Raw genomic sequence first — 15,949 nt, 5'->3', positions numbered from 1 at the left:
AAGTGTTTTTTGGCACTTCCAGTGTTTTAGAAGTTTATAAAATGCTGGTTCTTATTAATGTTTTTCTATATCATCATGCTTCTTTTGATTATAAAATGTTATTTATATATGTATATATGTATGTATACACACATACAAACATATGCATAGCTATACACCCACATGTACTTATATTTATTTGTACACATGTATATGCAAGTATATATTCACACATGTATCCTATTATATATACATATATCTTTTTGTGTGTGATATAATAGACTATATAGCCATAACACATCAAAATTAGGAGGGATGTCAAAGGTAAACCAGACTAATCCCTGCCTGAACAGTTTCCTGTTTTCTAATAAGGCTTTTCTTAAAAATTTCACATTGATCTAAGCTAAAATAAAGCAGTGGAAATCAAGAGGGCATTTGAACATACCTGGTTCAGGATAAGAAAACACAGTTCCCCAAGAGTCAGTCCAGAAAGTCAGTCAATAAACATTTAATTGAATGATTACATACTATGTTCCAATCACTGTGCAAAGTGTTGAGGACAATAAGAAAGTTTTTTTTTTTTTTAAAGGCCTCACTCATAAGGAGCACATATCCTAATGGAAAGAAAATATTTAACTATCAAGGTCTATAAAATATTATAATATACAATCTAACAACAGGAAACATTAGTGGATCTGGGGAACAAAAAAAAAAAAAACTCCTCCTGTAGAATCTCGCATCTGAAGTGAAACTTGTAAAAGACCTGAACAATTCAGAGGCAGAATTGAGAGAGAATTTCAGCAACAGACTTGGAGATAGATGAAGATGTTTGAAAAACATCAAACAGGAATTGTAGCTAGAACACATGGCATATAAACAAGAGTAATTTGCAAGAATGCTGGAAACATAAGAAGAGGGCAGATTGTGAAGAGTTTCAAGTGCCAGAAGCATTTTAGTTAATGTTAGAGGTAATAGGTTAGAATTTTGATGATTTGAGTAGGGATTAGGATGGAAGGTGATATGATCAATTTCGATGTTTAAAAAAAAAATCGCCTTGGAAGCTGAACAAAGAATAGACTGGAGGCGTAAGGAGAGAAAGGGAAACCAATTGGAAGGCTTTTAAAATAATCCAGGTAAGAGGGAATGAGAGCCTAAACTAGAATTGGGTTACATGAGAGCAGAGAAGAGGACTTGGTGGAGGTAGAAAAATGAGATTTGGCAATGGATTAGATACATAGCTGGAGTGAAAGTGAGGACTCAAGGTTAACTCTGAAGTTGGGGGCTTATCTGTACAGGAATATGATGGTGCCCTCAAAACCGTTCAGAAAACTCAAGAAAAATTGAGGGTAGTAAAACGAGTTCTACTTTTCCTACGTAATATTTGAAATGGTATTCTTTTTTTTTTTTTAAAGGCAATTGGGGGTAAGCGACTTGCCCAGAGTCACACAGCTAGTGTCAAGTGTTTGGGCTGAGGCTGGATTTGAACTCAGGTCCTCCTGACTTTAAGGCTGGTGCTCTATCCACTGCACTACCTAGCTGCCCCTTGAAATGGGTTTCTGATCTGCAGTTTGAGATGTCCAAGAGGCAGCTGGTGACGCATGACAATAGCTTAGGAGAGAGATTAGAGTTTGATCAATAAATGTAGAAAACATCTGTATAAAGATAATAATGAAACCCATGGGAGCTGATGAGATTACAAAATGAGAGTGCATAAATGGAAAAGATAAGGAGATCTAGAACAGAGCCTTGGGGGATCCCCAGAATTAGAAGTTGTGACATATATAAAGAACCATTAAAGAAGATCAAACAGTTGTGAGAGAGATGTGAGAACCAAGAGAAAACAATGTCACTGAACCCTGGAGAGTAGTAAGTAGCCAGGAAAAGGGGGATTAACAATGTCCATTATATAAACAGTGTGAAAACAGAGAAAAGGTCCTTAAATTTCATAACTCAGAGAAAACTGGCAACTTTGAATGTTGTTTGCTTGTCAGATTGAATATGGTTTAGAAAACAGTAAAAGAAGGGGAAGTCTAATTATTAATGCACGTGGCTTTCTCAAAGAGTTTTAGACAAAAAGGGGAGGAGAAACATAGGGATACTGCTAGCAGAAGTGGTTGTTTGGATAAAGTAAGGGAGTTTTATTTTTTTTTGTTTTGTTTTGTTTATGTTAGCATGGGGAAAATACTTTCATGTTTGTAAGCTTGAGGGAAAAGACCAATAGATAGGGTGAGATTAAGGATTCAAGGTTGGGAGGACGAGAGTGAGGGCAATTTAATGTAGAAGCCAGGAGGAGATAGAATCAAGGAGGTACAGAGAGGGATTTGTTTTGGCAAGAAGAAAGGTTACCTCTTCATCAAAGATCTCAGTGAAGGAGGAGATGTGAAAGAAGATGCCTGAGGGATGTAATAAAATAGAGAAGAGTGAGTGAATGTCATCAATATTTTTCATAGTATTTAGGAAAAGGACCTCAATTGAGAGGGTGAGGTTTACTGAGAAGAGATGAGAAGATTTGGAACAGTTGCCATGGAGAGTGAGATAGCAAATCAACTTGGGAGGAATAGAACTTTTGCCTTAGATGCAGTGAGGGTTTGGGTGAGATTAGATAGCATAAATTTGCAGTGGGCACAGTTAGCAAGAGTACAGGTTTATTGGTAGCAGTAGCTCTCTTAGCACCCAGATAATATCAGGAGTGGGGTAAAAATGCAGTTAATAGCTATAAACTGAGGATAGAGAGATTTGAAAGTGGTCTATGATTTCTGACCCAATCGTAAATTGATGTTTCCTTCACATTAATAGTTCAAGAGGAAATGTGTGTCATAGGAGTGAATAAAATGACAATGATGATTTAATAATCAACTATCATTTATTTCGTGCAAAATACTGTGCTAAGTGTCCCGATTACTGAAAAAAAAAATAGTACTTACAGTCAAATAGCTTACATTTTCCCTCTGCTACATTTCTTTCATTGATGGTCTACCTCCCCACTTTCAAATTTATACCCCTAGTTCATGTGCTTCCTTATCTTACCTGTAGCATTTTTATTGCTTCATATTGGTCTCCTTGCTCTTATTTCTTCCTTCTCCAATCTATCCACCACACAAATGCCAAATCTTTATTACTTAGAAACACATGTGATCATATTATTGCCCTGATCAAGAGTCTTCCACTAGTTTCTATTATCTTAAGGTTAAAATATAAATTCCTTAGTTTGGCATTTAAAGCTCTTCAAATGTGGAGCCTGACTTGAGCATACTTTTGCAGAATTATTTAACATTGCTTCTTCACATGTACCCTGTGCTCACATGAAAATGAACAACTTTTTTTTCATTCAGCTAGGCATTTCACCTCAGTGTCTTTAAAGTGTCTTTGTACTGGCTATCCCATATGCCTAGAATACAGTATATCCTCATTTCTGCCTCAGAATTTCTAGCTTCCTTCAAGATTTAACTCATCTGTCTCTCTTTTGGAAAGTCTTTTCCATGTATATTTTATTAGTTGTTTTTTCCTACTTGAATTATTTTGTATTTATCTTCATATAGATTGTACCCTCAAGTAGAATATCAGTTTCTGGAGTGTTTGCATTTTAAATTGTATGTTATCACTTAGAACAACACATTTGGGGTGGATAAGTGAGGTTGAGGGTTTAAGATATGAAATTTCACCATACAGCAAACTTCCAGTTGTGGACAACCCATCTGGTACACACCGGCAACTCATTTGTGATATATTCTTAGAAATTGGCTGAAGGGACTGAGAGTCTACATGACTTGTGCCCAATCACAAAGCTAGTATGTGTCAGAGACAGTACCTAAACCTTGGTTATCCTGACTCCAATGTTGGCCTTCTCTCCATTATGGCACACTGCCTTGTAAGCAGCAGCAATGGACCTGAGATTTAGAGGTAGAAAGATCCAGAGAGGTCATCTAGTACAATTCCCTGACTTTATATGTAATAAGCTAGAGCCAAGGAATACTCAGTGACTTGCCCCAAATCACACAACAGGTAAGAGTAAGAGTCAGGGGCAGGAGATAAGCCTTGCGCATAATAGGTGATTAACAATCATTGCTGAATTGAATTAAATTGAGATGAAACCCTACATATCGAATATACTTCCAGGTGTTTTTTTTTCTTTTTCAGTACACTCAATATTCATTTCCAAACAACAGAGTTCTAAATTCCTCAAACATCATCAAAACTTTAACAATGATATTACTACTGTGGGATTTTAAAAAGAGACGTGCATTTCAGTTGTACTGGGAGTGAGGAGTAGGCAGAAAAATAGACCTGATTATAAAATGTAAAATCAGAAACAAAGAATAATGTCCATAAAATAACATTTTGTACTTTGGCACTGATTACTAGAAGCGTTGATGCCTGAGTGGCCATTGACTTAATTATAATATTATAAATTCATAAGCAGACTCTTTCAGAAAAGACATTGGAGCATGCCCTAAGGAAAGTGGTACTGAGCAGAAGACTGCTCATCCTGGAATGTCTCAGTAGAGAAGCCATTAATTTGTGAATATAGGGCTCAATTTGCAATTACTTTCTGTCTTTCTTGATGAAGGTGACTTCCTTGAGACTCTTCTATCTTCTTAACGTGTCTCCATTCAGTCATTTTAATAATGCATTTCCAAGAGGAAAGGAGCTTAGTCTTTCAGCTTCTGCATTGGTAATCAAGTGCATAATGATCTACTGACTTAGGAACATCTTCATATGATACCATGTAGATGAACAATCAAGAACAGAATGGCTTCTAATGGATGAAGTGTGCTTTACATTTAATCATTTATGAGTGTATAATACCATGGAGAAAAAAAAATCTCATTTGTTTTGAAACTTAAGTATAAAATACATTGCCTAAAGCACATTTTAAGCCTAAATACTTCTCTCTCCTCTGTATGCTGTTTAATACTAGTTTATTATGGTTGTTTCTGCACAGTGCCCTGCAGTTGAAACATTATACTGAAGTTTTGTAGTCGAAGGAGATTGATAAAAGAGAAAGTGCAGAGAGAGAAGAAGGAGAAGGCCAATGGCAGACCCTTAGGAAATGAACATATTCTGTTTGGAGGGGAGGATAAAATGTCAGTCAAGACAGCATAAGATCACATAGTGTGGTAGAAAGAACCAGAGTAATGTGCTAGAATCTAATTGCCAGGGGTGAACAGGGGAATGAGTGGGCAAAAAGTTGAGGAGTAGGGGTAGAACCATTCATTCAATTGAGGGTCTTGGGATTAAAAAAATGAGAAGATATGACTGCAGTTGGATGGACTGAAAAGGTCAAGCAAAGATTTACAATTTTTGTTTTGTTTCGTGCTACTATTAGAAAGACCTAAGTGTTGAACAGAAATGTATAAAATTTTAATAGCCCAAGAATGCCTCCAGTTACCAAAAATTATAGCAATGGTTCCTACGCTATGAAAAGCCCTGGACTGGTTGCCATCTGCATTGATGGAAAGTGTCTCCATAGAGGAGATCACAGATCCCCTGAAGCAAATCCAAATCCTAGGGAGAACCTCATAGGTTTGAAGAGAAAACAGAGCTTTTCATCAACAAAGGGAAAATATGTTTGATCAATATAGACATTTGAAGGAGTAAGGTGTCAAAGGAAACAGGATGGAAAGGAATCCAGGGAACAGGTGAAAATGTTACATATTCCTTTTATTGTGTAATGTGAATACTGAGTTTAATAAGGATTTCTGCCTTCCAATTTTAAAAGCATAATATGTTGTATTTTGAAATATTGCATATAGGATTAATATCAATCTCCCCCAATCTATTGGATTCTTCTCTGCTGCACGTAAGCATGCCCATCAGTCCCCTACCTGTGTCATTGAAACAAAACAAAAAAGGCCCTCACTTCATTTTCTTATCTACAGTAGGTATTTGTGTCTCCCTTTCCTTTTGTAGCTAAACTTCTTGAGAAAACCATGTCTACCAGACACCTCTAATTCTCTTCTAAGTCCTCTGTAATCTGCCATCCAATCTCATTATTCAATTAATAATGTCCTCCCAAAAATTAACAATTATAATTAATTATTAGAAATATGCAGAGTCAAGATAGTGAAGCACAGCCTGGGACTCAGGTAAACTCTCACAACATTCCCCTCCAAAATAAAAAAAAAGAAAATTAAAATAATCTCTTAAATCAAACTTCGGAGTGGCAGAGCCAGCAAAAGGTGAGAGGGAGACATTTATCTAGCCTAAGACAACTTGGAAGGTTTGAATAAGAGTTCTGTAACACTGGGGTGGGTGAGGTGCTCAGAATGAGCAGTGGCCCTTAGATGCAGCCACAACAGCAGCAGTGGAAGCAGATTTGAAAATTCTCAGCCCAGAGACTTGAAGGAGCTTGGACAACTGCTCAGAAAGAGATCTCAAGGGATCCTTTGCTGGCACTAGGTGTCGCAGGCACTGACTGGCAACTTTATTTTCTATAAATATTCCTGGTTTGCAGTTCCAGGATGGAAAGGAGCACTTACAACAAGTTACTAGGGAATAGGTAGCCTGGTCACATTTCTATGGCCAAGAAAAGTGATAGCACTTGTGGCTACAGGGGTGTAGAGGCCCTTTCTGGGTAAAAACCAGAATATAGACAAAGAAAGCTAAGATAACACTTCCACCTTGGAAATGCTGAAAAATTGCAGACCACCAGAATGAACTAGTTCTAAAAATAGCATCTTGAAAAAAAATTAAGGTTGGCATAGTGATTCTCAAGCCACAGGTGAGCAGAGCCCAACCTAAACATAAAGTTTAAAATGAAGAAACAGGCTGGAAAAAGGAGGAAACAACAAAAGCAACTTGACTGTGAAAAAGATACTACTATGACAGGGAAGACCAAGGCATCAGCTTTGAAGAAAACAATGTAAAAACTGCTACAAGCAAAACCTCAAAGAAAAATGATAACTGGACTGAACTCTAGCAAGAATTTCTAAAAGAGTTAAAGAAATAAGTAACAGTGGTGACAGAAAACTTTGGAAAAGAAATGAGAGTAATGCAAGAAAATTATGAAAAGAGAGTTAACACTTTGTTGAAAGAAGCAGAAACAAATAATGAAGAAAATAACAACTTAAAAACAGAATTGGCCAAATGGTAAAAGAGGCAAAAAAAAAAAAAAAGGAACTCCTTTAAAGGAAAACAGGCCAAATGGAAAAGGAAATACTAAAATTTGCTGAAGTAAAGAAATCTTTAAAAAGTAGAATTGGCCAAATGGAAAAAGATATATGAAAGCTCAATGAAGAAAATGCTTCCTTAAAAATAGAAGCAGGCAATTGAAACTAATGACTCCATGATATTTTAAGTAACACTAAAACAATGTAAAAAGAATTTTAAAAAAATAGAAGAAAATGTAAAATGTCTGCAGAAAAACACTTTAACTTTGAAAATCAATTGAGGAGAGATAATTTAAGAATTATGCAACTACCTAAAAGCCACGAACAACAACAACAATAAAAGACCCTAGACATCATATTTCTGGAAATTATAAAGGAAAACTGCCCTGATATTTTAGACTTGGAGGGTAAAATATAAATTGAAAGAAACCACCTGTCACTTTCTGAAAGATGTCTCTCCTCTCTCTCTCTCTCTCTCTCTCTCACATACACACACACACACACACACACACACACACACACACACACACATAAATTACATCACATCACATGAATATTGTAACCAGATTCTAGAGCTCTCAAGTCAAGAAGAAAATATTGCAAACAGCCAGAAAGAAACAATTCTAATATCATGGAGCCACAGTCAAAATCTTATCTTCCCCACAATAGGAGCAGAGGAATTGGAATATAATATTCCAGAAGGCAAATGAGTAAGAATTAAAAATAAGAATTGTCTGCCCAGCAAAACTGAGTATAATCTTTTAGTGAAAAAATGAATTTAATGAAATAGAGGATTTTCAGACACTCCTGATGAAAAAACCACAGCTGAACAGAACATTCAGTCTTTAAATACAAGACTCAAGAGAAGCATAACAAGGTATACAGGGAGCCAAGATGATACAGTACACAGTAGATTGCTGTCCCTTTCCCATTCTCAACCCCAAATACCCATAAAATACAGCCCCAGAACAGATCCTGGAAGAGAGGAGCCAGCAGAAAGACAGAATGGAGCAGTCTTTTGATCTAGGGAACTTAGAGGAGGGATAAATAGCATACATATCACTCAGGTAAAAGAGGAGCACAATTCAGGATAGGAAGCATCCCAGCAAGCCCAGCAGGCTCCACCTCAATAAACCAGTGAGAGATCCTGAAACCTAGAGCAGTGTAACAGGCAAATACCAACACCAGGACACCCCACATGGCTTAGCACAGCCAGGGGAAATGTTAGACTTCAACTCAGAGAACTATCACATCTGCTGGCACAGCCCCAGGCAGGCAGGCTTCTTCCAGCAGCTGAAATATCCCATGCCTCCAGCCCTGGGAGGGCAGGAATCCTCCTGCAGATGGAATTCCCTGTGATTGAGCTCAGACATGGGGAAATGCAGAAAAATCCCACCTGTCCTCAGCACATGCCAGACAACATCACTAGGATCCCAGCTCAGCAACAGATAAGTTACCAGACCCCTACAGCCTCCAGCAGCCAACAGCTAAGGCCCCAAGGCACAAAGCTAGTGACCAGACTTCTGATCCCCAGAACAAGAAGCTTGGGACAGTGTATCTTGTACCCCAAAAGCAAAGCTCAACTTTAATAACTAGTAAATAGGCAAATGATGAAAATAAATCAAAAATGAACACTAATCATGGACTCTTTTTTTATGGGAAAAGAGAAAATCAAAACACAAACTCAGAAGAGGACAAAATTGTCAAAATACCTACATCTGAAACCTCAAAAGGTAATATGAATTGGTCCTAAGACCAAAAATACCTTGTTGGAGGAGCTTAAGAATGATTTTAATTCAAATAAGACAGGTAGAAGAAAAACTGGAAAAGAAGTAAGAAGTTTGCAAGACAGAGGCAACAATTTGGAAAAGGAAGGACAAAAATTGAATGTAGAAAACAATACCTAAAAAAATACAACTGGCCAAAGGGAAAAAGGATGTACAAAAACTCCTTAAAAAGTAGAATTGGACAAATAGAAAAGTGGGCACAAAAGCTAACTGAAGAAAACAATTTCTTAAAAATTAGAATTGGGTAAGTGGAAGCTAATGACTCTCTGAGACAATAAGAATCAGTCAAACAAAATCAAAAGAACGATAAAATAGAAGGAAATGTAACATAACTTATTGGAAAAGCAACTGATCTGGAAAACATATCCTGGAGAGATAACTTAAGAATTATTGATCTACCTGAAAGCCATTATAAAAAAAAAGATCCTGGACAGCATCTTTCAAGAAATTAACAAAAAAAAAAACTGCTCTGACATCCAAGAATCAGAGGGTATAATATTCATTGAAAGAATCTATCACCTCCTGAAAGAGACTCCAAAATGAAAACCCCAAGGAATATTATAGCCAAATTCCAGAATTTTCAGGTCAAGGAGAAAGTACTGCAAACAGCCAGAAAGAGACAATTTAAATATTGTGGAATGTTAATCAGGATTACTCAGGACTTATCAACTTCTACACTGAAGAATCATGGGGTCTGGAATATGATATTCCAGAAGGCAAAGGAACTTGGATTATAAGCAAGAATCAGCTATTCAGCAAACTTGAATATAATCTTTCAGGCAAAACCATGAATATTCAATGATGTAGGGGATTTTCAATCATTCCTGATTAAATAAAAAAAACCAGTACTGAACATAAAATTTGATTTTCAAATACAAGACTAAAGAGAATCATTAAAAGGTAAACAGGAAAGAAAAGGGAGGGAAAAAAACCACATTATTCAATAAGGTTAAGCTGTTCACATCCCTGTATGGAAAGATTTTGCCATGGCATTTAAAAGGGGTATAGATAGACAAAGGGTGTGATAATAAGTTGAATTTGATGTGATGATAAAAATAATCAAGTTATTAATTAATAAGAATTAGTCATTAATTATATGATATTACATATAATTAATTAATTCTTAATAATTAGTAAATAAAATGATTGGTGGGGAAAATATTGTACTGGGAGAAGAGGAAAGGAGGAGGCAGAATAGGGTAAATTACATCACAAGAAGAGGCACAATGTCCTATCCCAGTAGAGAGGCAAGCATTGTTTGAACCTTACTCTCATCAGATTTGGCTGAAAGAGGGAATATCATGCACATTCAGTTGGTCATTAAAGCCTATCACACTTTATAGGGAAATAGGAAGAGAAAGGGGAAAGAAAAAAGAATGGTGGATAGAGGGAAGGGAAGAAGCAGCAGGGAAAAAGAGAAAGAAAAGGGAAGAGGTTGATAGAATGGAGGGGAAAGTAAGGGAGGAGGTGGTCAGAAACAAAACACTGGTGAGGAAGAAATAGGTGAAAGGAGATAGAAAAATATAAACAAGTGGAAAATAGGATGCAGAGAAAGACACAGTTAGTAATCACCACTGTGAATGTGAATGGGATGAACTCTCCCCATAAAACAGAAGCAGATAGCACAGTGGATTAAAAACCTACAATATGTTGTTTACAAGAAACACATTTGAAGCACAGAGATACATAAGAGTAAAAGTAAAAGGCTGGAGCAGGATACATTATGTGTCAGCTTAAATTGAAAAAAATAAAAGAAGGGGTAGCAATCCTGATCTCAAAGTAAAAAAAAATAAATCTAATTAAAAGAGATAAAGAAGAAAATTACATCTTGCTAAAAGCTACTATAGAAAATAAAGTTATATCAATACTGAACATAGATACACCAAATGGTATAGCATCCGAATTCTTAGAGGAGAAGTTAAGCGAGTTATAGGAAGAAGCAGCAAAACTTTAATAGTGGGGTACCTTAAGCTACCCCTATCAGAACTAGATAAACCTAAGCACAAAATTAATGAGAAATAAGTTAAGGAGATAAATAAAATTTTTAAAAATTTAGATATGGTAGAACTCATTTGAATGTGAAAAGAAAGTAATATACCATTTTTTCAGTGGTACAAGGCACCTACAGAAAAATTGACCATGTAATAGCACATAAAAAATGCATTCTTTTCAGATCACAATGCATTAAAAATTGCATGTAATAAAAGATCATAGAAAGATAGACTAATAATTAATTGGAAACTTAATAATCTAATCTGAAAGAATGAGTGGGTGAAACAAACAAATCATAGAAACAATCAATAATTTTATCCAAGAGAATGACAATAATGAAGCCAAAGAAATTCTTAAGGGAAATTTTCTATCTCTAAATGCTTACATAAATAAAATACAGAAAGAGGAGATCAAAGAATTGGGAATGTAACTAAAAAACTGGTAAAGGAACAAATTAATATTAAATTAGAAATTCTAAAAACCAAAGGAAAAATTAAGAAAATTGTAATTAAGAAAACTATTGAACTAATAAATAAAACTAAGAGGTGGATTTATTAAAAAAGCACTAAAATTAAATAGATCTTTATTTAATTTGATTTAAAAAATAAGAAAAACAAATTACGAGTATCAAAAATGAAAAAGGCAAACACCCCCAAAGAAGAGGAAATTTTAAAAACAATAATTATTTGGAATTATTTGACTCAACTATATGTCAATAAATCTGACAATCAAAGTGAAATAGATGAATATTTACAAAAACATAAATTACCCAGATTATCAGAAGAGGAAAAATATACATAAATAAACCCATTTCAGAAAAAGAAATTGAACAAGCCATCAATAAACTCCCTAAGAAAAAAATCTCCAGGGCCAGATGGATTTACAAATGAATTCTACTAAACATTTGAAGAAACAATTCCAATGCTATAGAAACTATTTGGGACAATAGGTGAAGAAGGAATCCTACCAAATTCTTTTTATGATCAAATATAGTGCTGATACTTAAATCAGGAAGAACCAAAACAGAGAAAGAAAATTATAGACCTATTTCCTAGTGAATATAGAAGCAAAAATTTCAAATAAAATATTAGCAAAGAGATTACAGCAACTTATCACAAGGATAATACATTATGATCACATAGGATTTATATCAGGAATGCAGGGCTGGTTCAATATTAAGAAAACTATCAACCTATTTGGATGTATCAATAACAAAACCAACAAAAAAAATCATGCCTATCTGAATAGATACAGAAAAAGCTTTTGACAGAATGCAGCACCCATTCATATTAAGAACAGTAGAGAGCATAGGAATAAATGGAGTCTTCCTTAAAATGAAAGGCAGCATCTCTCTAAAACCACCAGCAAGCATTGTTTGTAATGGGGATAAGCTAGAAGCTTTCCCAATAAGATCAGGGGTGAAACAAGGCTGTCCATTATCATGGCTTTTATTCAATATTGTACTAGAAACATTAACTTTATCAATAAGAGAAGAAAAAGAAATTGGAGGAACTAAAATAAGCAATGAGAAAACAAAGCTCTCACTCTATGGAGATGATAGGATGTTATTCTTAGAGAATACTAGAGCATCAACTAAAAAAAGTACTTAAATAATTAATAACTTTAATGAAATGTCAGGATATAAAATCAACCCATGTAAATCATCAACATTTCTACATATTACTAACAGCCCAGTAGCAAGAGATAAAAGGAGAAATTCAATTTGAAACAACTCTAGACAATATGAAATATTTGTGAGTCTATCTGCCAAAAGAAACCCAGGAACTATAAGAACACAATTACCAAACACTGTTCACACAAATAAAGTCAGATCTAAATAATTGGAAAATACCAATTGCTCATTGGTAGGCTGACCTAATATATTAAAAATGGAAATTCTATCTAAATTAATTTATTTATTCAGTGCCATACCAATCAAAGTAATAAATGTTACTTTATAGACCTAGAAAAAATTAATAACAGAATTCATTTGGAAAAAGAAAAGGTTAAGTATACCAAGGGAATTAATAAAAAAAAAATGCAAAGAAAGGTGGCCTACCACTACCAGATCTAAAATTATATTATAAAGCAGCAATCATCAAGGTTATTTGCTACTGGCTAAGAAATAGATTGGTGGGTCAATGGAATAGATTAGTTATACAAGATATGGTAGTCAATGACTGTAATAAACTACTGTTTGATAAACTTTGCAAAGTCTCCAGCTTCTGGGATAAGAACTCACTATTTTACAATAATTGCTTGGAAAACTAGGAAAGAGTATGACAGAAACCAGGCATAGAGCAACATCTTATAATATATACCAAGATAAGGTCAAAATGTATACATGATCTAGGGGTGGGAGAGCTGTGCCCTTGAGGCTGCATATAACTTCTTAGGTCCTTGAATGTGGCTTTTTGAGTGAGTCCAAGTTATATAGGACAAATCCTTTTATTAACTGGATTTGTTCTGAGGAGTTTGGATTTAATCAAAGGGCTGCACTGATCTAAAGGGCAACATGGAGCCTCGAGGCCACAGGTTCCCCACCTCTGAGTAGATATAAGGGGTGATACCATAAGCAAATTAGGAGAAAAAGGAATAGTTTACCTGTCAGATCTATGGAGAATGGAAGAATTTACAACCAAGCAAGAGATAGAGAATATTGTTTCATTATGATTTCATTAAGTTAAAAAGTTTTTGCCCAAAGTCTATGCAATCAAGATTAGGATGAAGAAGAAAGCTGGGAAACAATGTTTACAGCCAGTTTCTCTGACAAAGTTCTCATTTCAAAAATATATAGAGAACTGAGTCAAATTTATAAGAATATGAGTCATTCCCCAATTGATGAATGTCAAAGGCTGTGAATGCACAGTTTTCAGATGAAGAAATTTTTAAAAAAAAGGTCTAAATCACTGTTGATAAGAGAAATACAAATTGAAAGAACCCTCAGGTACCACCTGACACCTATGACATTAGCTAATATGACAAAAAAGGAAAATGATAAACGTTGGAGAAAGTATGGGAAAATTGGAACACTAATGCATTGTTGGCAGAGCTGTGAACTTATTCAACCATTCTGGACAGCAATTTGTAATTATAGCAGCTCTTTTTGTGTTGGCCAACAATTGAAAATTGAGGGGATGCCCATCAATTAGGGAATGGCTGAACAAATTGTGGTATAAAAATGACATGAAATACTATTGTTCCATAAGAAATTATGAGTGGCCAGAATTCAGAAAAAACCTGAAAAGATTTACATGACTTGATACCGAGTGAAGTGAGCAGAACCAGGAGAACGTTGTACATAGTAGCAGCAACATTGTGCTATGATCAATTTTGATAGACTTGGCTTTTCTCAGCAATGCAATGATCTAAGACAATTCCAAAGTATTCATGATGGAAAATGCTAACCACATCCACAGGAAAAAAAGTATGGGATTTGATTTCACATCAAAACATACAGTTTTCTTTTTTTTTTGCTTGTTTGTTTTCTTTCTCACGATTTTCCCCCCCTTTATATTTATTCTTCTTTCACAACATGAATATTGTAGAAATATGTTTAATATAATTGTACTTGTATATCCTATATCAGATTTCTTGCCTTCTTGGGGAACTGTGCAGGGAGGATGGGAGCAAGAAAGAAAATGGAACTCAAATTCTTATAAAAGTGAATGTAGAAAACTATCTGTACATGTAATGTGAAAAAAAATACTATTAACTGCAAAATTTTTATATAAAAAGACCCATTCCTGCAATAATAAATGGTCAAGAAATGTACACAGTCAATATTCAAAAAAAAAATCAAAGCTATCTGTATTCATAGTAAACAATGTTTTACACTATTGAATTAAAACAAATCTGAGGTTCCATCTCACACGTATCAGAAATGAAAAAGGCTGGGGAGGGGGGAATGAGGGAGAATAAGTCCATTAATGAACTATTTGTGGAGTAATTAACTGGTTCAACCATTCTGGAGAACAATTGAGGACTATTCACAAAGTACTACGAAAAATTATCTACACTTTAATCCAGCAATTCCACTATTGGGGAAGTTTTCCAAAGAGATTTAAGAAAAAGGAAAGGGACATACATATGCAAAAATACTTATAACAGCTCTTTTTGTCATGGTAAAGAATTTGAAAATAAGGAATTGGAATTTGCTTATCATTTGGGGAATGGCTGAATTCGTTGTGGCATATATTTGTGATTGAATACTATTGTACCATAAGAGATGGTGGGGGTGGGGTGGTTTCAGAAAAAGGCAAACAACAACAACAACAATAACAAAAACTTGGAAAGGCCTCTATGAACTGATACAAAATGAAATAAGAAAAACTGGTAAATCATCATGCATAGTAACTGTAATGTTGTAATGATGATCAACTGTCAAAGACATGGCTACTCTGATGTATATAGTGATCTAAACAATTCCAAATAACTCATGAGGTAAAGGCTATCCACCTCCAGAAAGAGAACTGATGAACTCTGAATGCAAATTTAAATATTTTTTTCCTCTTTTCTGTGATACAGCTAGTATGGAAATAGTTTTGTATGATTTGACATGCGTTATTGATATCATTCTTTTCCTCCTCGGTGGATGGGAGAGAGTTGTGAGGAATGGAGAAAATTGGGAACTCAAAATTTAAAATTAAAAGAATGATGAAAATAACAAGTAAGTATGAAAAATAACAATTATCAAATCTATTAATATTTTCTCAATTTTCATCCTCCTTGACCACTGTGGATTATTGAACATTTTATCCACTTTTCCTTCTGTATAAACTATGTTCTTTTGACACCACTCTCTTCTGGTTCTCTTCCTACCTTGCCAGTTGCTCCCTTATTGTTCTCTTTTGCTGGTTCTTCTTCCATATCATACCTGCTAATCATGGATGTCTGCTAAAGTTCAAGTCCTCTTCTTTTCTCCTTCTGTACTCTGAGTCCTTTTCTCCTTCTATACTCTCTCCATTCTCTTTACCTGATTAGGTCAGACCTCAGGGCTCCAATAATCAATTCTATGCAGATAATTCTCAGATCTATATATCTATCCCTAACTTATCTCCTGAGCTATAGTTGAACATTATG

The sequence above is a fragment of the Phascolarctos cinereus genome, unplaced genomic scaffold, assembly GCF_003287225.1.
Source record: "Phascolarctos cinereus isolate Bilbo 61053 unplaced genomic scaffold, phaCin_HiC Scaffold_4;HRSCAF=312, whole genome shotgun sequence".
Lineage (NCBI taxonomy): Eukaryota > Metazoa > Chordata > Mammalia > Diprotodontia > Phascolarctidae > Phascolarctos > Phascolarctos cinereus.
This window is presented reverse-complemented; position numbering follows the sequence as displayed.